We start from the raw sequence: 23,574 nt of genomic DNA, 5'->3' as shown, positions 1-23,574 counted from the left end.
AAAGTTTTGATTGCAGAAAGAAACAGATCCTTAACAGACTTGAATGATAAAACATCACAACCTCATCCGATTGTAGCAGCCAGCTGTGAAGAGGGAGTCACAGAAGAAACAATTGATTGGGAAGCCTGACTTTCATCTCAGCCATAAGCCTGTTCCTTGACCTAAGCTACTACCACTTCCCTGACGTGTGACAGGCACAGAATTAAAAATGCAGGGTGCAAGCTGCTCAGGGCAGGACTGCTGAGGAAGCAAATATAACCGAGGCTTGGAAGACTTCAGGACAAAGGCATCTTGTGGGAAAATGGCCTCCTTTGAAAGATTACCACCTGAAGGAGGTGTCACCTGACCAAATAATAAAATCCTGAAGAGGACACGGCTCATCACTTGATCTGGATCCATCTACAGAAGAATAGCCAGCTTTTCAGCTTTTCAAATGAGCTTAGTTGTTTCAGAAACAAACCATAAACTTCACTGCAGGTCCAGTGAGAGTCCAGGCTTCAAGAGGGAAGAAAAGAGCCAGTCTTCTGGGAGCAACTGGAGGAAAGAAAAATGAGGCAGAATACTGTTGAGAGTATTGTCTCCTCATGGATTCCAGGAAGACCTGGCCCAGAACCTAGGTGGAAAACAGACCAACCATCACCAAACCAACTTCACCAACTGTGCTGCAGGCAGTGACCTGGGAGATGCCCGGACCAGGAGAGAGGCCACACTGGGAGGCCATGGTGATCTTAGTGATACCTGGGACTTAGGCAGTGCCTCTCATTCTGAAGAGCAGGGGTAAGGTCAGCAAGCTGGGCTCATGAGTAAAGGCAGATGGAAAAGATCATCTAGAGGGGTCATCAGAAAGTTTAGGTCTCATCCTGATCCTCAGCTTTTCAAAATCAGAAATATTAATATAATCACCCCATGTTCCCAGGGGTGATCAGTACTAGGGGGATGATTTGCACTGAGCTAAGAGCATCTTATTCATCTGTGTATCTTCTGGAACAAGCACAATGTATGGCATATACCAGGTCAATGATTTCAGCCCTGTCTGCTCATTAGAACAGCCTAGGATGCTTTACTAAAATACCAGTGGCTAGGAGCCACTCTCAGAGCCTCTGAATTAATTGGTCTGGGAATAGGCCCAGGCATGAGTGTTATAACTTCACACGTGATCTGAAGTAAAGTCAAGGCTATGAACAATTGTACCAGATCATCAATGAATGGCAGTTGAACAATGGAAGAACTAATGTGGTATGGTTTGGCTGAGTCCTCACCCAAATTTCACCTTGAATTGTAATAATCCCCACTTGTCAAGGGCAGGGCCAGGTGGAGATAATTGAATGATGGGGCAGTTCCCCCTTACTGTTCTCATGGTAGTGAATAAGTCTCATGAGATCTGATGGTTTTATAAATGGGAGTTCCCCTACACATGCTCTCTTGTCTTCTGCCATGTAAGACATGATTTTTCTCCTCATCCATCTTCCACCATGATTGTGAAGCCTCCTCAGCCATGTGCAACTGTGAGTCAATTAAATCTCTTTCTTTATAAATTACCCAGACTCAGGTAGGTCTTTATTAGCAGCGTGAAAACAGACTAATACACAATAAATGAATGGAAGCATTGGAGGTGAATGACAGCACACTCATTCACAATGGCAGCATCCCTTACAGGACCGCTGGCACTAGCCATTGGCATGGGCTGGTGAGAAAGTCTGCTTAGGAGGCCAGATTATCCATCAGAAGGCTCCTTGGTTAGCCCAACATCAGCAAAGGGACATTGGCTATTGCTGAAAGAATCTTCACAACAAACCACTATACTTGCTTCATATCCCCTCATTCTTGCTAAATTCTCTGTAGCGTGCTATTATGCATATCTCTTCATTCGTGCCTTTAACAAAGAAGAATCATAGGAAGAATAAGTGTTTTTTATCTATGTTTCATGAGAGATTAAAATGACAGCCCCAGCTGCCAGATTACATAGAATGTCCCAGGTCACCCAGTTTTCTTGTGGGGAATCGAGGGGTCTCTGTTTACTGGATTGGGTTAACCTGGGAGCTGAGGGTTAACCTGGGAAACTGACCTCTTTTCTGCATCTATCCTACCCTTATTACATAGGCATATGCATGGGCTGGGTCAATACGATCAGGCATTTAATTAAGCAGATATCAAGCTCAAGAGGGCCCTATTTCCTCTACTGTGAACCTAGGAGCAACGATAAGGAAATGTGCAGGCGCCTGAGGGTTGAAGCACAAATTTAATAAACATTTCCACTGTTGCCTGGAGCCTGATTTCTGTCAAGGCCCAATGACTTCTTGAACTAACTTGCTGAGTGATTGCAAACTTCTCTGAGAGCCTCATGAGAGATGGCACTCACTGAAGGTTGAGTATGTACACAAACACGGGCCAACTTGGATGGATACCTTAATGCGCGCACTCTCTCACTCGCTCGCTTTCATTTGCGCACATGCACACACCCTCCTCACAATGCCATAATGTCTATGTAAATTGGATCTTTAATATCCTTCAGATAAATGACTTCAGAAAGAACATGGATACAATACTCTGTCTCTGAGTTAACATGATAGGCTCTGCCTCCCAAATTGGCTCAGAGAAATTAGCAGGAAGGAAGGAAGGATCAGACGAAATAATAAACCTGCTTACCTGCTCATTAATTTAATCTCCCCCCCCCACCACCCTCTCTTCGCCTTGTGGTTTCACTATCCATAAAATAACTAGATAACTTCGAAGTCCTAGATGAAAGAGAAACTAGGTCTGGAAGCTCTAAGATTAAAGGAGAATTTTTAGGATTAGTCTTTGATTTTTTTTCTTTTTCTCTCTCTTTCTCCCCCTCTCTTTTATTTTTTTCTTTTTTCTTTTTATCTCAGAGGTGACTGAGGAGGCTTCCCTCTTCTTTTCACCTCTCTGCTGAGCTGGTCAGCCTGAAGCCTCCCCTGGGGCACAGAGGCAGAGCTCACAAGGAACTTGGGACCTGGGACAGAAGGCACAGAGTAGGGCTCCTCTTAGTGACATTTCCCACCAGACATGGAAGGGCATCTGTTGTTTGAGTAATGTATGGGTACACGAAACTGCTTCCTCCTTATCGTTTGAGTAGGACACCCTCTTGCAGATACTTGGACGCACTTCCCTATACCTCTTTTTCCAGGTAGCTCTTGCCTTTAAAGAGCCTGAGATGAGTAGAAAAGACCCTGACCTACCTGGTCTGCACAATCTTGGGAGATTTCAGTGATTCTATTATGTCTTCCCAGTCCTGAGAGCCAGACTGTGAGCATCTCCAACATTGCTCAACAAGGCATGTTTCAAACAGTTACACCTAAGTCAGGAAGCACCCTCCCTAGGGCCACTCCTGCCCCTGGATATAACAAGCCAGCCTGCTGCTGCTGTACTTTATTTCAAATTCAGAGAGTTCATTCTCACACCTATCCACTCTTCTCAGGAGCTCCTGGCATCTCAGGGTAGTGAGCACCTCCCTGAAAGCTCTGGGTGACCAGTCTTTATTCATTTCACGTGTGCCTCCTGCCCAACATCTAGCATGAAGAAATCAGACAAGATACAGAGATACTCCACTCCACCAGGGGAAGGTGAAAACCATACAATTTAAGAGAGATGGGAGAACAGAGAAGCAGCAGCAGGCTCTGTTCAATAGATGGGCAGCCCAGAGTGGCAAGGGGGAGAAATGTTTCCCAGAGCAGCAGCTTGTCCCAGTGCTCACGTAGGGTGTCCTTCAAATGGCTCCCCAAATCCAACCCAAGCCCCTTCTTACAAAGTCAATGATATCTCTCTCTCAGGGTGGACTTCTTCAAAACAAAAGGCACTTCTCCATCACCGGCGCTCAGGTTCAGCAAAGGCTCAGGCAGGTAATGACATCAAAGAAGGCAAAAGGCCAGGGAGCACGTGCAGTGCTGTAAAAATGAGATGGGAGCTGAAGCTTCTCTAGGCATCTGGATGCAAATATCTTTGAATTTTCAAGCCCCAAATGCAGAGGCACCTCTGTGGCTGATGTGCCACAGCCCTTAGCTGCTGTCCACATTCAAGCTCACAGGCCTCACTTTTGGAAGGAACATTACTCTAGTCCAGAACAGCAGCTCCCGGGAATCTTAGTCTCAGAACTTCTTCACATTGAGGCCCCAAGACCTCATGTTTGTGTAGGTTTTGTCTATTGATATTTAATGTACTGAATATTGAAACTGAGAAAAGTGGCTGGGTGTGGTGCTTACCCCTGTAATCCCGGCACTTTAGGAGGCCAAGGTGGGCAGATCACTTGAGGCCAGGAGTTCAAGACCAGCCTGGGCAACATGATGAAACCCTGCCTCTTCTAAAAACACAAAAATTAGCCAGGTGTGGTGGCAGACACCTGTAATCCCCACTACTCAGGAGGTTGAGGCAGGAGAATCACTTGAACCCTGGAGATGGAGGTTGCAGTGAGCCCAGATCACACCAGTGGCACTCCAGCCTGAGAGACAGAGGAAATTATAAAATATTTATTAATTCATTTAAAAATAACATATCTATTATACGTGAATATATACAAGAGTTTTTTAATTTTCCAAAACCAAATTGGTGAGAACAGTGGCCTTGTTTTATATTCACAAATCTCTTTATTGGCAGCCTTAATAGAAACCAGCTAGATTCGCGTACCTGCTTCTGAACACACCCTGTTGTGATAGGCTGTTTTGTTGAAGCATATGAAAAAAATACAGCCTAACACAGATATGTATTTGGAAAGGGGAGGAATAGCTTAATAATCTTTTCTGATAATTGTGGATATTTATGGAAATTACATCAAAACTCAAAAAATGTTGCTTTCTTAAAGGTTACAGCTTGGAATGAGAACCCTTTTCGTATAATGTTACATTAAAATCCATTGATCTATCTTATACTTGAAATGGAATTTTGCAGCATGGATTGATCATCTGGAAATATTGGTTCACTGAGTTATACAGATCTTGCAAATGTTGATACATTTCACGAGGTGATATTGGAAATCCTCATTTGTCCATACCATCCCAGATTGCGTCAGAAAAGTCTTTAACTATTTGGAAGTTACCAGTGCAAGGGCCACTGGGATTCAGACCTCACTGGAGAAGGTGCGATTACAGCCTGTGGGAAGGCAGAGAAGTTCTCTGGGTTGCCTGGATCCAAGCTGGACCATAGTCAATGAGCTGAGGCTGGGAAACAGGAACTGGAAAACGGGAAACCCCTGCCGGGGCACCTAATGAAACTTACAGGGAAGCCTTCTTCAGAAATGTCGTTGAGCTAACTGGTAAGCCAGCTAGGGAACCTGTGGAACTCCCCAGGAAGGTGCCTCCTGTAAGGCTGCCCATAAAGAAATGCTACACCGTGTAGGAGAGCTCCCTGGGAAGCCTTCCTCTGGGAAACCAAGGGAAACCACCTTGGAAGAGGTGCCAGGCTGCCAGGCCCCTCATCATCATTTTACACACAAGATTTTGGAGATTAACTTTATAATGTTCTGTTTAGGTGTTATTTAGTAGTACCATGGCTAAATTTAAGGAGATGTTAATATACCCAGCAATGGATACAATAACTCTTGAGACTATACATCTGTTTAGGAAAAGGATGAGCATTTCACTAGTTCAAAGGATAGCTATAACTCATTCGGTAGAAAGACAGTTGTTTCAGTGTCAAACAGAAGTTCAAGTGTGTGCAGAAGCTGTGTAAACAAAAGGGTGGACTATGCCGGCCATCAAATTATTGCTGCTCAGCTCCAAGGCTACCTTCATTCCTGCTTGTAATACTGGAATGTTTCTTACTGGCCAATTGGAACTTTTGTCAGTAGACAGCACTGGAAGAACACTGGAGGAGGAAAGGGCTTTTCTTCCTGCTTCCAGTGATCTTCTCAGCTTGCTCCTTGGTGCATGGTAGCCAGCAGTACATGGGATACTAAGTAATGTCATGTTCATTGGAGTTGGCATCTCCCCATTACCAGCTTTCCTTGGCACCACAGAGAGTGGCTTTATGGAAAGTTCACCCACCAGTGCAGCTCCTCCCTGGGGGCAGCCTCTTAGGACCACAGAAGGCTTCTTGGTAAACACTGTGTGTGCCACAGCTGGGCTTCCCAGCATGTTCACCAGCCTCCCTGACAGCTTCCAGCAAATTCCATTGACCATCATAAGCAGTTTCCCATCTGCCAGGCCTGGCCTACTGACTGTGGATGGGCTTTGGCCCAGAGTAGCTTCCCGTCATGCAGGGGGCTACCATGACACCAACTCCAATGAAGTCTAATTCCCAGTCCCCTCTCAAATTTCTTCTTTTATTGGAACTCTCCCTTAGTCTTAGGGTATTCTTTAGAATTCTCTTTTATTCTTGCAAATAGTTCATTGTTTATGTTAAACTTTCCCTATTTAAATGCAAGGTGGTTTTTCTCTCCTGACTAGACCGTGACTGATACAATATGAATACAAATTTTCACAAATTCTAATATGCTTAAAAACTTCAGTCTTATCTATGGCAACAAATACTGTCAGTCATTTTCCTTGAAATGACAGTCTCACTTTGTTCATCTGTAAGAAAATATTTTCCAAATATTGAAGTCTGGTTAGTCATAAATTGTCACTCATTCTTTCAAGTAAACGGGTATTTTATTAAGAAAGTGGCTAGTTCAGCTTGCAACTCAAATGCACATGTACTTTTCCTCAGGACGAACATATTGAGCACAAATTGTTTTTGCATACTTTCCATTTTATGACACAGAATATTAAATAGGCATGTACTCAAAGGTCAACATTTAAGAAAATTAATATTTTTACTGCCACATCAGGACATTCTTGAGTAAAAGTGATTTTTTTTATTCTGCAAGTGCATTCTAGTAAAAAATATAATGTTCAGTATTACAGTTTGGTGCCACGGCCTTGATCTGGGCTAAGCAGCCTACAGTTTTACCCATCGTTGATGGTGTGCTTTCAGTGTAAATGTCAACACAGTGAAAAAGGCAAATAGCATCATGAAAATGGTTTTGATCTCACAGAACGCTGTAAAGGACCTAGGAAACTCCAGGCATCCATGAGCCACACTTTTAAAGGTAAAGTATTTATGTTTGGGCATCAAAAAGACCTGAGCCTGAATCTTGACTCTGCCAGTGTTTAACTAGAAGATCCCAGACAATTTGTTTAACTATTCTATGCCTTGGTTTTCTCACATATAAAATAGTATTCATATGACTACCTCTTTCACAGGGATATGTAAGAATTAAATGAGATGTAGTATGGGTATATAGCATAGTTCCTAGCATACAGTAAGTTCTCAATAAAGAGAGATTATACTGAAGAGAAAAAAGGAGGAATGAGAGGAGAAAAAAACATAGAGTCCTGGTCATTCCATAGCGGAGGCATAAGGAGACCATTATGGCAAAAGCGAAGTTACAAAGTTGTGGTGGGTAAACCCAGAGCATTGAGTTCTTTCATCCTGTCCCCAAAAATTCTTGAAGGAGGAGGAGCCAACTGAGTGAAGAAAGAAGTCCCAAGGATAGGCTCACCCACTTCTGGATGCTTTTTAGAAGGTGACCCCAGAAGGGCTTTATATTTCTTAGGAGAATTTCCCTTACCTCTCAATAAAGACAGCCACCATGTGAGAGAGAGGGCGGATGGCTGAGACGTCTAACTAGAGTCTAACTTGGGACTCTAACTAAAGTGCTCATGCTGCCACCAAGGTGCAAAGCTGGTATCAGAGTACCAGCCTGGTTACAGTACTGAAGTTCACTCCTCCTGTTCTGCAGCATTCCCCCTGGTGTGCCAGGACACACTGCAATCTTCTCTCAGAGAAGTCGAAACAGAAAAATCTGCAACACAAAACAAAGGCACCCAGGTCAGACTCCACAGTTGTGTCTTAATTCTTCAGGAGTTGCTTCCCTATTTAGCAGTGCTCAGCTCCAAAATATGAATACTATCTTATGACTGCTAGGCAGGCTAACCCACAATTAGCCAGGCTGTTTACAGGGCCCTCTACTCCCCTTTTCCTTCTCCAGCCTTCTGAGAAAAAGGACACTCCATGACAATAAATGTTGTTGTTGTCAACTAATTCCTAACAATAAATACAACTGACTTTTACTGAGAACTTGCTTCACTCTAGGCATTATGCTAAGTGTTACACACACACTTCATTTCATCCTCAAAACAGTTTGAACGCATTTTAAAGACAAAGAAACTGAGTCTTAGAGAGGTCAACTGGTGTGTCAAATCTGCACAACTAGTGTCAAGTTATTTTCTATCTGACCTCAGAGCTGGTGTTAGTATCACTTTTCTCTCCTGTATCTCAATGTAAGTGAATTTTCACAGTAGGTGAGTGCATTTTCTCCTCCTTCCATCTGGCATTTGGGATCACAATTCTTCTTTGCTAGTTTGTCTTGCTTCCATACTATGCTGAAACCGAGTGGTTTCCTTCAGTGCTCACAGTTTCTTGTGGGTAGCTTTGTACACATTCCTCAAATAAATTCTAACTGCAAAAGTCTTTTAGATTCCTCCTCTCTTCTTGTTGACTTTCCTGACTTCAGCTTGCTCCCTTCCAAGCAATCCACCATGCTGTTGCCACCGCAGCCTTTCTAAACATACCTTTCCTTCCCTCACTTAAATGCTTCAGGGCCTCCCCAGCTGCAACTAAGACCACATTCTCCAGCTTACTATTCCAAGCACTTGGTTGCCTGCTTCCAGTTAATCTCTCCAAGTTCATTCCTTCCTTCCTTGCCTGTCTCCTGTGCTTCAGAATCCCTGATGGACCCTCAGCCTCCTCAACAAGGACTCTATGGTATTTCTCTTCGTGGTGCTGGTGCCTAACACCTTTCTTGGCTCATGGTAGCTGTTCAGAACATATTACTGAAGAAATGAATGATGGATGGGTGCATGGATGATTTTTAACAGCAGTTCTCTTATGCCTCCTTGAACCCTGCTTAGTAAACGTTTGCTGAAGGATAGCTTCCAAAACTTTTGGATTCACTTTTTCACTGTTCTGAGCACCTTAGTCCCAGATTTTAATAGCTAGGCCCTCCCAGTCATCTTCATCCCTTCCCGCTTTCATAAGGAGTGGAGAGCCACAGCCCCTCTCACCAGGATCAGCTCCCCATGGGCTGCACTGTCCTGTCCCAGGAAATCTTCCCATCCTCCTATGTTTGCATTACGGAAGGTCACATATGTGGAATATTGGCTTCTCCATGGAGTTCCCATCTCCCTGCAGGAGCCCCCAAACTTCCCTCCCCACTCTTTTCTGAGCTGTCATCTCTATGAAGGCAGCCTTGACAGAGTGAGCACCATGCAGGCTAGGAGTGCTCCCAGATCCACTTGGACATTTTTTCTTGGGTTATGTGGAGGGAAGTAGCAGAGAGATGTTGCAGCAACAAAGGGCTGAGTGCAAGCAACGGAGAGACGGAGAATAGGCATTTTCTTCTTAACATCATATTGTCCCTTCAGAGATACTAAGGCAAGTGCCTTATCTGGAGGCAACGTAGCCAAGGCATTTCCAACATGGAAGGTGTTGTGGAGGCAGAGGCCTTCACAATCACCTGGTATGGCTATCTATCAATCAGTCAGCAGCCATCAGGAGCCCAGACCTACACTTGGCTGGGGGTGGGAATGGGTGAAAGAGACACCAATGATATAAAATGGGTAAGTTCCACCCAACGAAAATATTATCCAAAATGAAGACAACACAGCAGATGTGGGGCAGCGAGTCCTGCTGTGGGCATTATTCCAGGAAGGGAGAGACCACTGTGAGTCATGGGGTGTGCTTGAGATGAGGTGGTGAGTCATGAGGTAGGTGTGGTGCTTAACAGGGAGTGGGGGCATGCAAGTGGGTAGCACTTTAGGGGGCTTGTATGTAGCCGGGGTGTCTGCCTAATCTGAGCCTTGGGTGTGCACAAATGGCAGAAGGCTGAATTGTATCATGATTACAGCTTTTTTTCTTTAATTTTATTTTTTAATGGACAAATAATAATTGTACATATTCATGGGGTACACAGCAATGTTTCAATACACATGATGTATAGTGATCAGATCAGGGTAATTAGCATATCATCATCTCAGACATTTAGCATTTATTTGTGTTGGGATCACTTAATATCCTCCTTCTAGCTATCTGGAACTATGTATTATTTTTAACTCTAGTCATTCTACAATGCTATAGGACACCAGAATGTATTCTCCATGATCACAGCTTTCTAATTCTTTTCTGATAGACCGTCTTATCTGGTCTCACTGGCCAAAACGCAGCCTTGGAATCCTCTAGGATATCACTAGCAGTTATTGTGAGTTCCAACCTGAGAATCAATTCATTTACAATTCTTGAACCCATAGCAACAAGAATAAAAAAGAAAGAGAAAATTTGGAAGTTATCTCATGGGGGGAATAAAGACAAGTGTGAAGGTGCCTTAGGGAGGGGAAGGAGCAGATAAAACAGATCACTGCCTCCTTTATGCCCCAAGTACTCAATGCACTTGCCAACCAAAACATTTTAACTGCTTATTTTATGCAGTTGTTTGCTATCTCACTTAACTTGGAGTCCTTCGAGAGTTAGGAATATCTTATTTTCTCTTCTATACCCAGCGTTAAGCACGATATCAATATCAATAGACAAAAATATCAATAAACATGTATTGAATGAATGAGTGAAGGAATAAATGAAAGAATAAAGAACTGGTGGTCCCGGAGAACAAAAATGGTGATACCACTGACAGAAATGGAAGATCAGGAAGGAGGGCCAGAACAGTGTAACACAAAGTTGTATAAAAGCAGGTTTCATCTCGATATGAGAAAGAACTCTACAGAGGCCAAGAATATCTCAAGAAGCACTTGGCTTCATGGAAAGGTATTAACGGTGAGGATAAAGATAGCTACCATTTATCTCATGTTCACCTTATGCAACCCTCACTGCAGCCTGGTTACACAGGAACTGTTACCATCCCCATTTTACAGGTGGAAAAAATGAGTCTCCAAGAGGCTGTGTAACATGCCCCAAGCGACAAAGCTGGTAAGTGCAAAACACAAGCTTTAAACCCCACCTCACTGTAATTGCTGCCCCTCACCATAATTGCTGCCCCTCAACAACAAAGTTCAGACCTTGGGAGTGCATATCTGATGGCCTCATGCTCCTCATCCTCTCACTCCTCACCCTGGTGTTGTGTTGCTCTCACATTGTAAACAGCCTCCTCCCTCAGACTTCCTCTTCAGAGACCAGCCCATTCCCAGGTGGAGAAGCACTCCTCTGTACTTGATGCTGGTGTCTCTTTGACCCATCCCCAAGGCAACTGGGGTGGAGAGGCAGGGGGTTGCTTCTGGGGCAGGCCTAGACCTCTGTGCCACTTGGAGCCTGCTCTTCCAACATGGCCTTGCCTCCTCCCTCTGATAGCTTCCCAGGGAGTGTAGGGATTCACCTTGCACAGAGAAATTCGGCCCTTGCCCAGCGCCTGAGAATTAGCCTCTCAGCCCTTGGAATATCTGCCCAGTAAGAGCACCTTCGTTTTTACCTGAGGTCCTTGGTCTCAGTCTCAGATTGACCTCTGGAGGGCAGGAGACTGAGGTAAGTCATGCAGGAGGTCCATGCCTACATGAGCAACCCCTGATAAAAACTGGACACCAAGGCTCAGTTGAGCTTCCCTGGTTGGCAACGCTTTGTGTGTGTTGCCAACATCATTTCTGAGGGAATTAGGAGCTGTCTGCTGACTCCACTGGGAGAAGATAAGGGAAGCCCACCCCTGGAGTTCTACTGGACTATGCCTCTGCACCTTTTTCCATTGCTGATTTTCACCTGTAACCTTTTACTAATAAACTGTAGCTGTGAGTCTAACAGTTTTGCTGAATTCCATGAGTACTTCTAGTGAATTATTAAAGCTAAGAGTGGTTTTGGGGACCCCCGAATGGCAGTCTTCTTGACCCCCATTGCTCTTGCCTGTTCCATCTTATCCCCTTCTGCTTCAGAGCTGGGCCCGGCTCTCTGCCTATTTCCTTGCACCTGCCTCTTGGACCTCTCTGCCTTTAAATTTGCATTGCACTGTGGGATGGCACACCCAGTATCCAGCAATCAGCCTAGCCAGGCCCATGGCCAGCCCTTGCTCCTACAGAATCCCAGCCCAAACCAGAGCACTCATCTCTTTCCTCCCCAGGGAAAGGGGTCCAGAGAGTGACCCACCAAAGCTGAACAACTGCCTGACCTAGAGACATCCAGAAGAAGGGGTGAATGATAAACCCGATGATCTTTAAGCTTCTTCTCAAATCCTACGGTTCTGATTCCTGGATGTGTCCATTTAGTTTGGATATTTTGAGTTTGAGACAATGACAGGATTTTCAAGTGGAAGTGTCCTCTTGAATGCTCACAGAGATGGCTGGGGAGATAGAGGTCAATGGGAGAATATTCCATGATCAGGCCCTGCTTGGAAGATGAAAAGCCTGCAGGGAGCTCAAATTGCATACAGAGACTTAGGAGTCCAGGAAACCAACGAGCTGAGCTGCCTTTCATAGCATAGCTGTGGCTTCCCAGAACTTGCCGGGGAAGGCTCCCCTTTCCTCCCTGCCAATTTCTCCACCCCACCTGGCACCAAAGGGCCTAGCCTCCAAGTCACAATTAAAGCTGTGCAACAATGCTAATTGCTGTATCTGACCTCCCTTCAGATAACAAGGGAATCCCTCTCCCTAATTAGCCCTGCCTCTGGTAGACCAGCAAAGCCAAATGTTTATTATGGGATGAATGCTCTTACCGTAAATTTTGACATATGCTGTGGAAAGATGTTGGATAAATAAGACTTCAGAGGCATGGGTTGTTTAAATAATGAATACCCACTGCTGTGGGTGATGAGGGTGGAGGGGAGTGAGGCAAGTAAGAAGCAAAGGATCCTGGATCCATGCTCAGAGCCCAGGGAAAGACTTAGTTGGTTCGGAAAGAAACAGATGGAGGGATATGGCAATGCCAGCAGGAAAGCTAGAGTGAAGAAGAGAGTGTGCTGGGCTCCACACTGTACTCATTGCACCTGTTGTCCTGCAGAAATGCCCTCCCATCCCCCACACCCACTCACTTCCATTCCTAGTGCCCTGGGAAGCAATGACAAATGGCTTGTGAAACAAAGTCAGAGGGGAGGTAGGAGAAACTTCCTCCCCACAAAGACTAAAGCCAGTGCCTGTCTGCACAGGCCTTGAGTTTATCGTTGTTGATGTCTTGCTTCTTCCCAGGGAAGGGGAGGGTAAGTACATGGAAGCCTAATCTTGCACTTGGGCTTCGTGGGGTGGCCAAGATGTGCGGAGAAAATCATTGCACCCAATCAAGGACCCCCCCGCCCATGACATTCTGAAGCACTGAGGAAGGGAGAATGCTGGTTTTATGATTTCCACGTATCTCCTTCAGGTCTAGCTCTGGTCAAGCAGACCACACACTATGAAAGAAAGATCCTTAGATGTGACTTATGCCTGGATTTAGAAAGACTCCTCTCTTCCCCCATCCCATGGGCTCAGGCCCAGAGGGCTGATCCACAAGCAGATCTCACAAAGATGGCTGTGTCTCTTTCAGTTCCTCAGTTTCCAGTCAATCAAGGAGAGAGACATCCTTTCATCTCAGTGAATGGGGGTTTGTCCAACAACTAGAGGGAGATGTCAGGGAAGCAGAGGGACTCCCAGTAACTGCATAGACAGCCAGGCTCTGAGAAGACCATGCTTGTTTCAGACTATTGTCCAGCCTTTGACCTCCACTCATCAGGTCCACACTTCAGCCACTTGTCCTCTGCAAATAGGGTGGCTCATGACCCTCATGTTTCTCTTCAGAACAAGCCCAAATCTCAGTGTCTTACAAACAGCAAAGGCCTATTTCCATTAATGATATATGTCCATATAGGTCAGCAAAGGCCTCTGCTCCACTTGGTCACTCAGGGATCCAGGCTCTGGAATTTACTATGGCCAAGAGAAGACAGCTGGAGGGCCATTTGTTGGCTCTTGTATTTTTCAGCCTAGAAATGACATGAGCTGCTCATGGACAAGACCTAGTTCCATGGCTCCACCTTAGTGTGAGGGGGCTGGGACACGTGGGGAACATTTAGGAAGCAGCACTGTTTATGCCCCAGACCATGTCAAATGGGCTGGAGCAAATTAGCATTCCTAGTAGTGCCTTTGAGCCTCACCTTCCTCTCCTCCACACACCAGAACAGGACAGGACCAGAGGTCCAGTGGGTACCCAGTCTAGATGGCCCCTCGATTTATAGATGGAGAAACTGAGGCCAAGCAGGTCGTGATTGGCTTGGTTACGAGCCCCTGCCAGGCTGCCTCCGCCAGCTGCTTTCCAGGGCAGTAGTGATCCTCCAGCGCTCTTTCCCTTGGCCTCTCCTAGTTTGTTCCCTGGTGCCTTCTCCCTTGTAATTTTTATTTCATTATTCTCCTCTCCTCATTCTGAGAAACTTCCAAATGTCATTCTTTCTTTAGTTTTTCACCTCCACAGAGCCCTCCTATTCTTTGTCTCCCTCCCTCGGGCAGGCTCTTTCCCTGTGAAGGGCTCTTTTTTCTTCTCCTACAGAGCACACTGACCTTTTCCTCTTCTCCGTAGGACAAAGCCCGGCCTGGCATGCTCCTAACGGGAATTGGCTCTAGAAGTTCCGGTAATTGCTCTGTCCTTATTATTGAATCTGTGAAGCCAGTCTTGGTCAAGGCGGCCCCTCCCTTTCACCCACTCACTTGCTGGAGTCAGACTGCAGATGGGTTGCTAACGAGGTGACCAATTAATAAGCGCTAAATAACCCCCAAATGGTCTTTTTCTCCCTGGCCTGATTTTCAGGCCCCTTTGTTCCTCCTTGGGAACCTGTCCTCTATGACAGGGCCACAATGGGGACTATTCCCAAACCTGACCCTGTGAGATGCTGACGCACTCAAGCCAGAGTCACAAGACCCTGTTGCCCAACTCCTTTGCTCTGGGGGGCATGGGAGCAAGGAGGGTTCCTGCCTCTCAGGAATAGTAATACAACTACCCTACATCATTGACCACTTACCATGTGTTATATAATCCTGGTGAAACCTTTCATTTACTCATTCCTCCAAACAGGCATGAATTGAGTACTTCTGAGGTGCCAGACACTACACAGCTCCAGGCAGTCTGAGCCTTAGACTTGGGCGAAAGGGACCCTCACCTCAGGGCTTCATGCTTTGAAGCACATTCCTGGTAATTTTCCAGGCCCTTCTCTGGTGCCTGGTACCTATTGATGCTGCCAGTGCTGACCAGGTAGGGACTCCTGAGCCCTATGTGAGCCCTGTTCCTGTTTCTTCCTACCTCTCCCCCACACACACCCCCCACCCCACGCCTCTCCCCGCCCCCCAGCCCCCACCCTCCACACACACACACGGTTGACCAGATGCTCTGAAGCAATTCTAGGAGACTGGACTGGTGAGCACATTGCTCCCTCTGACTGACAGTATTTCTTCCATGAGGTTCCATGAAATACTGCCACTAGGATGGTTCTGGCTTCCTCACTCAAATTGCTTATATAGACAGAGGCCCCACAGGGGAAAAAAAAAATGTGCCCAGGACTCTACATATCCTCCTGGTGGCCTTGACACTAGAGATATGGTAGTGAGAAAAACAGAAACAATGCCTGTCCCCATGGCAGTCATAACACAAACATCAATCAAATGAGGACCAGAGACTATGATCAAAGGTATCTGAGACTCCACAAGGGAACTGACTGCTGAAGGAGGAAACCTCTGGCCTAGAAGCAGCGAGATGGTAGTTTTGAGGACAACTTTATCAGCAAGTGAGAGAAACTCAGCACAAGCTGACTCATACAAAAAAAGAGATGAGAACTAATTGGCTATTAAGGGATCTCTTAAAGGGTCCAGGAGTGTTTGTCTTCAGGTATGGCTGGATCCAGGTGCTCAGATGATATATTCTCAAGATCAATCACCTTCCCTCTCTTCACTATCTTTTTTTAAAATTGGAGCATAACTTACACACAGCAAAATGTACAGATCTTAAGTGTACATTTCAATGAATTTCTAAACAAAAAATTACTACCCAGATCAAGCTACAGAATTTCCAACACCCCATAAGGTTTCTCTTTGCCTCGCCATAGACAACAACTGCTTAAGGGTAGACACTATGCTAATTCCTGTCACCATTGTTTAGTCTTTCCTGTCCCTGGTTTCACATAAATGGGATCATAAGGTGGTATTCTTATATGGCTGACTTTGCTCAGTCAAAATCATGATTGTGAAATGTGTGCCTTTGAAGTTTGTTATTTTCATTGCTGTGTACCATTCCACTATACGCACATACCACAAATTATTGTTCATAAACACATAGACTGTTTTCAATTTTGGCTCTTATAAGCAAAGTTGCTATGTGCATGTCTTTGGGTCAAGAAAACCACTCATTTCTGTTGGGTACCTAGGAGTACAGTTGCTGAAAAACAGAGCCTATGTATGTTTAGCCTTTGTGGAACTTTCAAAGAGTTTTCTGAAGCAGTGATCACTATTTATACTCCCATTAGCATTTTTAAATTGGATTTTATGTCTTTTGCTTACTGATTTCTAGGAGCTCTTCATATATTCTGAATATTACAGTCCTTTGTCTGATACATAAGTTAAAAATATCTTGTCCTAATCTGTAGCTTGCTTCTTCTCTCTCTTAATGGTGTAGTTTTATGAAAAGAAGCCCTTAATTGACTAAAGTCCAACTTAACATTTATTTTGTGTTTACTGTTGTGTGTGTACATATTCATGTATATCCTATTGAAGAAAACTCAGATGACTCCAAAGTCAGGAATATGTTCTCCCTTGTTTTCTTCTATAAATTTAATTGTTTTAGCTTTCACATTTAGATCTATGATCCTTCATGCATTAATTTTTGGGAATGATGTCAGGGTTCATTTTTTTCTGTATGAATATCCAATTAACCCACACCATCAATTAAAAAGTGCAACTCTTCCTCTCCTGAAGGATGGTGGAATATTTGTTGTAAATCATGTGATTGTATAATGTCTCCATTTTCTTTTGTCTTACATTAGCCACTGAAGTGGTCACTTTGCACTTTGTGTGCAAGATCATCCTCTGTAACCCTGGGCTTACATCTAATCACCTTAGCAGCTCCAGGTGAAAAGCACACCTCTTTCCCATCAGTAGTCCCAGCATTGCACTTGGCTTTCTATAGCAGTCTTGCATCAGTCCCTAGGGTCAAACGCTGAATAGCCAGTGTTTGGTCACATGCCCACCCCTGAGGGTGGGGCGAAGGATGCAGAGAATCCCACCCAAACCTCTGGACTGGAATAGAAAAGGGGTAGTTCTTCAAGGAAACTTGGGATGCTGTTACCAAAAGAAAGGGAAATGGATGCTGGGCCAAACAAAACAAATACTACTTAGACTCCATGACCATTGGGCCCCTTGATCTTTGAAGTTGTCATTCTCCTGTGCTAGCTTAACTGTGGGGTGCTTCTGGACACCAGGCACTATGTGAGGCATTGCAGCTGGTACAGACTGCTTTAAGATTTTATACACAGCCTGCCTCGATGACAGATAAGATGAAGGAAAGTTGAAGAATGCCACAGCATGACTGAATCTCCTGGCTTATCAAGGGACCCTGGCCAGTGTTGGGTGCCTCCGAGTTGCCACCATTAGGCTACCCAGGGAAGGCAGGTCCATAGAGTTTCACATCATGCCTCATTTCACCAGGTGTGATTTCCAATGAGACACCGCTCCACTGGGGACTAATGATGCGGGGAGAGTGAAGCAGGGAGGCTGTGATTTCCAATATGCACCAGCCAGTCATTACTAGCAGGAAATGGATTTTTGCTGGGTAATCAAAGTCAAATCCCTCACTTTTCCCACCCCTAAGTGCCCCTGCCACTGGCCCCCATCACACACAAGGTGACTTCACTGTGCCCTGTTCCCTGAGTCCTCAGCAAACCAAAGTCCAAGCCAGGCTCCCCACCATTCCCCTTTCCCCTCCCAAGGAGACTGGACATACCCTCTCCTAGGATACCTGGATTCCTGTGTGCGAAGGCAGGTGGTGTGAAGAAGCACAGGGAAGGAGGAGGGCTGAGGTCACAGGAGGGAGGTCTTCACCTGGCGGGGAGTGCAGGGGAAGTAAAGCAACAATGTCAGAGGTTTAATCAACCTTTGAAGACTTCACAGTGTTTGGACTGAAGTGTGTGAATAATATTCATTTGGATTGGCACCTGTGCACACCACTGAAAGGAAAATAGCATTTTGTCGCCGTTGTGATGAGGAGCAAGCAGTCTAGGGAGACAGGCTACGCATCCTGGCAGCTGTGAAGGTGGGGTTTTTTTTCCCCTTTTGTTTCCGACTCACTGTGACCCTCTGACTCCTTGAAAATCCAGTGGCTCTTGAGTCAACGCCTGACATTCCTTTTTTCTGCTTCTCCAGACAGAGCAGGGACAAGAAAATACCTGGCAAGGGCATTCAGCCATGATGGGAGAGGGCCTGCCACCAGCCCTCTGGGTGGCCATAGACAAGTGGGATTGTACCTCTGGGCCTCAGCTTCCCTGGGTGCCACTGGCAGGTAATCTGCCCCTCCTTCCTTACTCCCCGCTTTGGTGTGAGAGTCATAACAAGAGAGGTGACTCTGAAAGTCAAGAGGGTTATTTGAGGGTAAGGCCATTCCCCTCCTCCTGAAAGAAGCCCAGTGCCTTCAACCACTAAGACACTTGTCTCAAGTGGCATCTAGGGACCCAGTGTCTTGGATGAGTCCTTCCTCTCTTATTCCTCAGTGTTCATGCAACTTCACCATCCCTCATCCTTATTTCCCTCACAACCAGTTCAGTCAAGTCTCAAGGGTAAAGAATCTGTATACCCCAGCCGTGGACATTGTTGAAAGCTGGGAATTGCCAGCCTTTACTCTGGGCTTCTGGCCCAGCTCCCCAGGCACAATGGATTCTGATAATCATGCCCGTGCTCACGCTGCCCCATACCATTAACCTTGTCTCTTAGGGACAACGCAGCCTCCTGTAGATCAGAGCCCTTGTTCCTACTGTCAACTGATCCATCATGGCCATGAGGCTGCCTTGAAAAGAGGTGCTGGTGCTGAGAATGGGTCGGCACTCTAGACTTCCCTAGCCTGCCTGTCAGTGCTCTGCAGAGACTGAGCATTTTTCTCTCCAGTGACTGCTCTCTCCTCCTTCCCAGGGTACCCCCAGCCCCCATCTCTTCCAGCTCACTGTCCTGAAAACCTCCCCTGCACCCTCTACCTCTCTTCCCAACTCCTTTCCTCCCTCTCCTTCCAATCCTTCACCTTCCCCCTTTCCTTCCCTTCTCCCTGATTTTTCTCACCTATCCACTCCTTCTCCTCCAATCTTAGCCTGTCACTCCTTTTTCCTTCCCTACCCACATCTCCTCAGTTTTTCATCTTCCAAGACAATTCCCTCCAGAAAGCAGCCCAAGTTCCTCTTCCCAGCCAGCGCCAAAACAGTTCTAGTGTCGGACTTTCTTTCTTTTTTTTTTTGAGACGGAGTCTCGCTCTGTCGCCCAGGCTGCAGTGCGGTGGCCGTGGTGTCGGACTTTCTAAACTATCACCACTGGATAATTTCTAAACACACATCTCACGCCATGCATGGGGGATCGAGGACCTGCAGGAAGGTCTTGTGGTTGGTGGGGACACGCGTGCCGCACACAGCACAGAGGAGCCCACCACATTAGTCACAGAGGATGGGACTGTTTCCAGCCCCCATATTCCATCTGCCAGCAGCAAAGTGCAGCCATTGAGATTTAGAGTGGACGGACCCTTATTAATTACCTGGGCCCCGAATTCATTGCAATCCCCGTACCAATGCCCATAATATAGTTTGTTTGCTGTTCGAACTAATATATTTTTGGATATTAATGCCTAATATTATTTCAGTTGCTTCTACATTGGTTGGTTGGTTGGTTTACTATCTATACTATAGTATGATATATGATACCATAATATAGTTACTAATAAACACTAGTATAGTACCTACTAATAGTTTATACTAATTAGCATACTAGATAGTATAGATACTAATAAATATTAATATCTATATTATTGTATCATATATCATACTATAGTATGTAGACTATAGTACAGATAGTAACTATAGTACAGTATCTATATTATAGTATTAGATAATATCTAATGTTAGATATTAATGCCTGTCTAGAGAAAGGACTAAACTGGAAGAGCCACAGAAACCCTAAACAAAAATAAGAGAAAGAAACTGCTCCACATGGTATTAAAAATAGTTTAAAACCATCATAGTTAAAATAGTCCATTACTGGCGTGGGAAGGGAGAGACAGCTCAACGGAAAAAATAGAAACCAGAAATAGGCCTAAATATAAAACATAATTTAGCCTATGATAGAGGTGGCATTTCAGATCAATGGAGAAAAAGGACTTGATCAGCATTATTTGGGGGAATTGTCTAATTCTCTGCTATCTAGTACAGTAACCACTAGCCATATGTGGCTGCTGTGCACTTGAAATGCCACCAGTCCAAAATATACACTCTATTTTGAAGAGTTGGTATGAAAAAATGTAAAATAGCTCATTAATAATTTGTATATAGATAACGTGTTGACATGACATTTTGCATATAGTGGGTTAAATAATATATCTTATAATTACTTCTGCCTGTTTCTTTTTACTTTTGTAATGCGGCTAATAGAAAATTTTAAATTATATGTGTGGCTCACATTGTATTTCTATTGGATAGCAGTAGTCTAACCATATGTAAAAAGTAAAATTAGATCCCTCACTCCTTATACCAAAAATAAAATCCAAATACATCAATGATTTTAATGTAAAATATGACATCCTGAAAGAAAATACAGATGATGCATTTTATTATTTTATTTTATATTCCTGGAGTAGAGAAGATCATTGAAAACATAAAACTACAAATCTTTTTAAAAGATTGATAAATTTGGTATAAAAAGTAAAATTGTTTGTATACCAAAAGACCTTTAATAATATCAAAACGTAAGTTTAATAGGAAAAATATTTGTAACATATAATGGCAAAAAGTTAATTTGTTATAAGAAAAGCTCTTACAAACCATTTTTAAAAAAAAACAAAATATGAACAGCCCTATAGAATTGGCAAAGGATATAAATTAGCTATTCAAAGAAAAATAGAAGTTAAAAATCATCAATCCTGAAACAAGTGGTAAACCCGTAATGACTGTTGATTTGGAGTGATCTACTTATGGGAGTTCATGACACAGTCTCTCTACTTTTGCATATGATTGAAATTTTGTATAAAAAATCATCAAAGTGCATATAAAAATGCTCAACTTCACAATTAAAGAAATGAAAACTTAAAAACAGAACACTATTTTCTTCCAGCAGATTGACAAAACCTGAAAGATAATAAAGGTAGCAGGATACTAGCTCCCTCACTGTGAAGGTATAAATGTGTGCCACCTCTTTAAAAGACAAATTTGGCAATAATTATCAAAATTGTAAATGCATATATCCTTTGACCCAGAAACTGTACTTCTAGGAATTTGACCTACAAAAGCATAAACAAGTGCACAATAATAGTCAATGCAGTATTATAATAGCCAAAAATACCAACCAAACAACCTAGAAGCAACTGAAAAGTCAACAGTGACTAGAGAAGTAAATATTGACCCAGCCATGCCATGGAATTATGCAGACATTAAGAATGAAGTAGACCTATGTATACTGGTATGGAAATATCTCCAATCTGTATTAGTAAGTGAAAAAAGGAAATTATAAAAATTAACTATGATATAATTCTACGTGTAATTTTATAGAGATAGAATTATGATGTAATCACATCAAACATTTCTGGAAGAATCAGTCATATGTTGTTAGTTACCTCTCAGTGGTGAGAAGAACTCAAGAACAGGGAAGAAAATTGTTTAATTTCTGTTATCCTTTCATGCATTTGAACTCCTTTTAAAAAAAAGAAAATGGGCTGGGCGCAGTGGCTCAAGCCTGTAATCCCAGCACTTTGGGAGGCCGAGACGGGCGGATCACGAGGTCAGAAGATCGAGACCATCCTGGCTAACACAGTGAAACCCCGTCTCTACTAAAAAAAAATAAAAAACTAGCAGGGCGAGGTGGTGGGCGCCCGTAGTCCCAGCTACTCGGGAGGCTGAGGCAGGAGAATGGCATGAACCCGGGAGGCGGAGCTTGCAGTGAGCTGAGATCCAGCCACTGCACTCCAGCCTGGGTGACAGAGCAAGACTTCATCTCAAAAAAAAAAAAAAAAAAAAAAGGGACACCTCTTCATATCCATTATCATGGCTATTGTAAAACAACAACAACAACAAAAAATATATAGCAAGTGTTGGTGAGGCTGTGGAGAACTGGAATCCTCGTACACTGGTGGCAGGAATGCAAGATGGGACAGCCGCTGTGAAAAACAAGGTGATGGTTTCTCAGAAAATTAAAAATAAAATTACCATGCAAACCAGCAATTCCACTTCAGGGTATCTATTCAACATAATTGGAAGCGGGTTCTTTCCATTTGTACACTCCTGTTCACACCAGCATTAATGCACAATAGCTAAAACAGGGAAGAAACAAAAGTGTCTATCAACAAATGAATGGATAAGCAAAATGTGGTATATCATACAATGAAATATTATCCAGTCTTAAAAAAGAAGGAAATCCTGGTACTTACTACAACCTGGATGAACCATGAAAGCATCATACTGAGTGAAATAAACCAGCCGCAAAAGGCAAACATTGTATGATTCCACTTATGCGAGATACCTATAGTCTAAATCACAGAGGCAGAAAGTAGAATAGTGGATGTCAGGGGCTGGAGGAGAAAAGGGAAGGGGGAGTTATTGTTTAATGTGTACAGAGTTTCAGTTTTGCAGGATGAAATGAGTTACGGAGACGGATGGTGATGATGGTTACACAACATTGTGAATATATTCAATACCACTGAACTGTACACTTAAAAATGTTTAAGATGGTAAATTTTATGTATATTTTACTACAATAAAAACAATTGAAAAAAGTTCATCTACTATTTAAAACTTTCAAAATATGGTTTAAAAAATTATCTAGTGTAACCTTTCATGGTTCAGAAAAAGAAACTGAAACCCAAGAGGGGTGTGTTTTGGTTGCTATTGACAAGTTACTCTTGAATTAGCAGCTTAAAACAGTAATTTTACAGTGTTTGTAATTTTGCAGGTCAGAAATTTGGGGAGAGTTTCATAAGGCAGCTGTGACTTAGCTGCTGCAGTCGCACACGGGCTGGAACTGCAGTCATCTAAAGCCTGGGCGAGACTCGGTGTCTCACGAGGTTCATTCCCACGGCTGGCCGTTGATGTTGGCCACTGGCCGGGAGCTCAGTGGGGCATGGCCTTGAACAGGAACACCTCTCCAGCATGGCACTCTGCGGGCAACTGGATTTCCTAAATAGGGCCTGCTTTCCCCCAACGACAGTGTCCCAAGAAACTCAGGCAGAAGTTGCACAACCTTTTCCAGCCCAGCCTGAAAAGTCAGACAGCATCAATGTCACTGTCCTATATTAGTGGAGTCACAAAGCCACCTAGATTCAAGAGAAGAGGACACAGATCCACCACCACCACCTCTCACTAGGATTAGTGTTAAAGAAGTCTGTGGCCATGTTTAAAACCACTGCAGGAAGTAA

General features: G+C 44.1%; 2 long non-coding RNA genes across 2 annotated transcripts; both read right to left on the bottom strand.

Moving 5' to 3' along the window:
* Positions 1-3,375: 3,375 nt before the first annotated feature.
* On the bottom strand, positions 3,376-4,274 carry LOC115893461. Its single transcript, XR_004053452.1, has 2 exons — positions 4,221-4,274; positions 3,376-3,905 (listed from the first exon to the last, which is right to left on the bottom strand). It is a non-coding gene; the product is annotated as an uncharacterized LOC115893461 (long non-coding RNA).
* Positions 4,275-4,405: 131 nt separating this feature from the next.
* Positions 4,406-22,870, bottom strand: LOC115893460. Its single transcript, XR_004053451.1, has 4 exons — positions 22,370-22,870; positions 17,944-18,026; positions 7,565-7,798; positions 4,406-4,456 (listed from the first exon to the last, which is right to left on the bottom strand). It is a non-coding gene; the product is annotated as an uncharacterized LOC115893460 (long non-coding RNA).
* Between the last annotated feature and the right edge of the window lie 704 nt (positions 22,871-23,574).

The sequence above is a fragment of the Rhinopithecus roxellana genome, chromosome 15, assembly GCF_007565055.1.
Source record: "Rhinopithecus roxellana isolate Shanxi Qingling chromosome 15, ASM756505v1, whole genome shotgun sequence".
Classification (NCBI taxonomy): Eukaryota; Metazoa; Chordata; class Mammalia; order Primates; family Cercopithecidae; genus Rhinopithecus; species Rhinopithecus roxellana.
The sequence above is the reverse complement of the archived record's forward strand: the minus strand, read 5'-3'. Positions and strand labels throughout refer to the sequence as shown.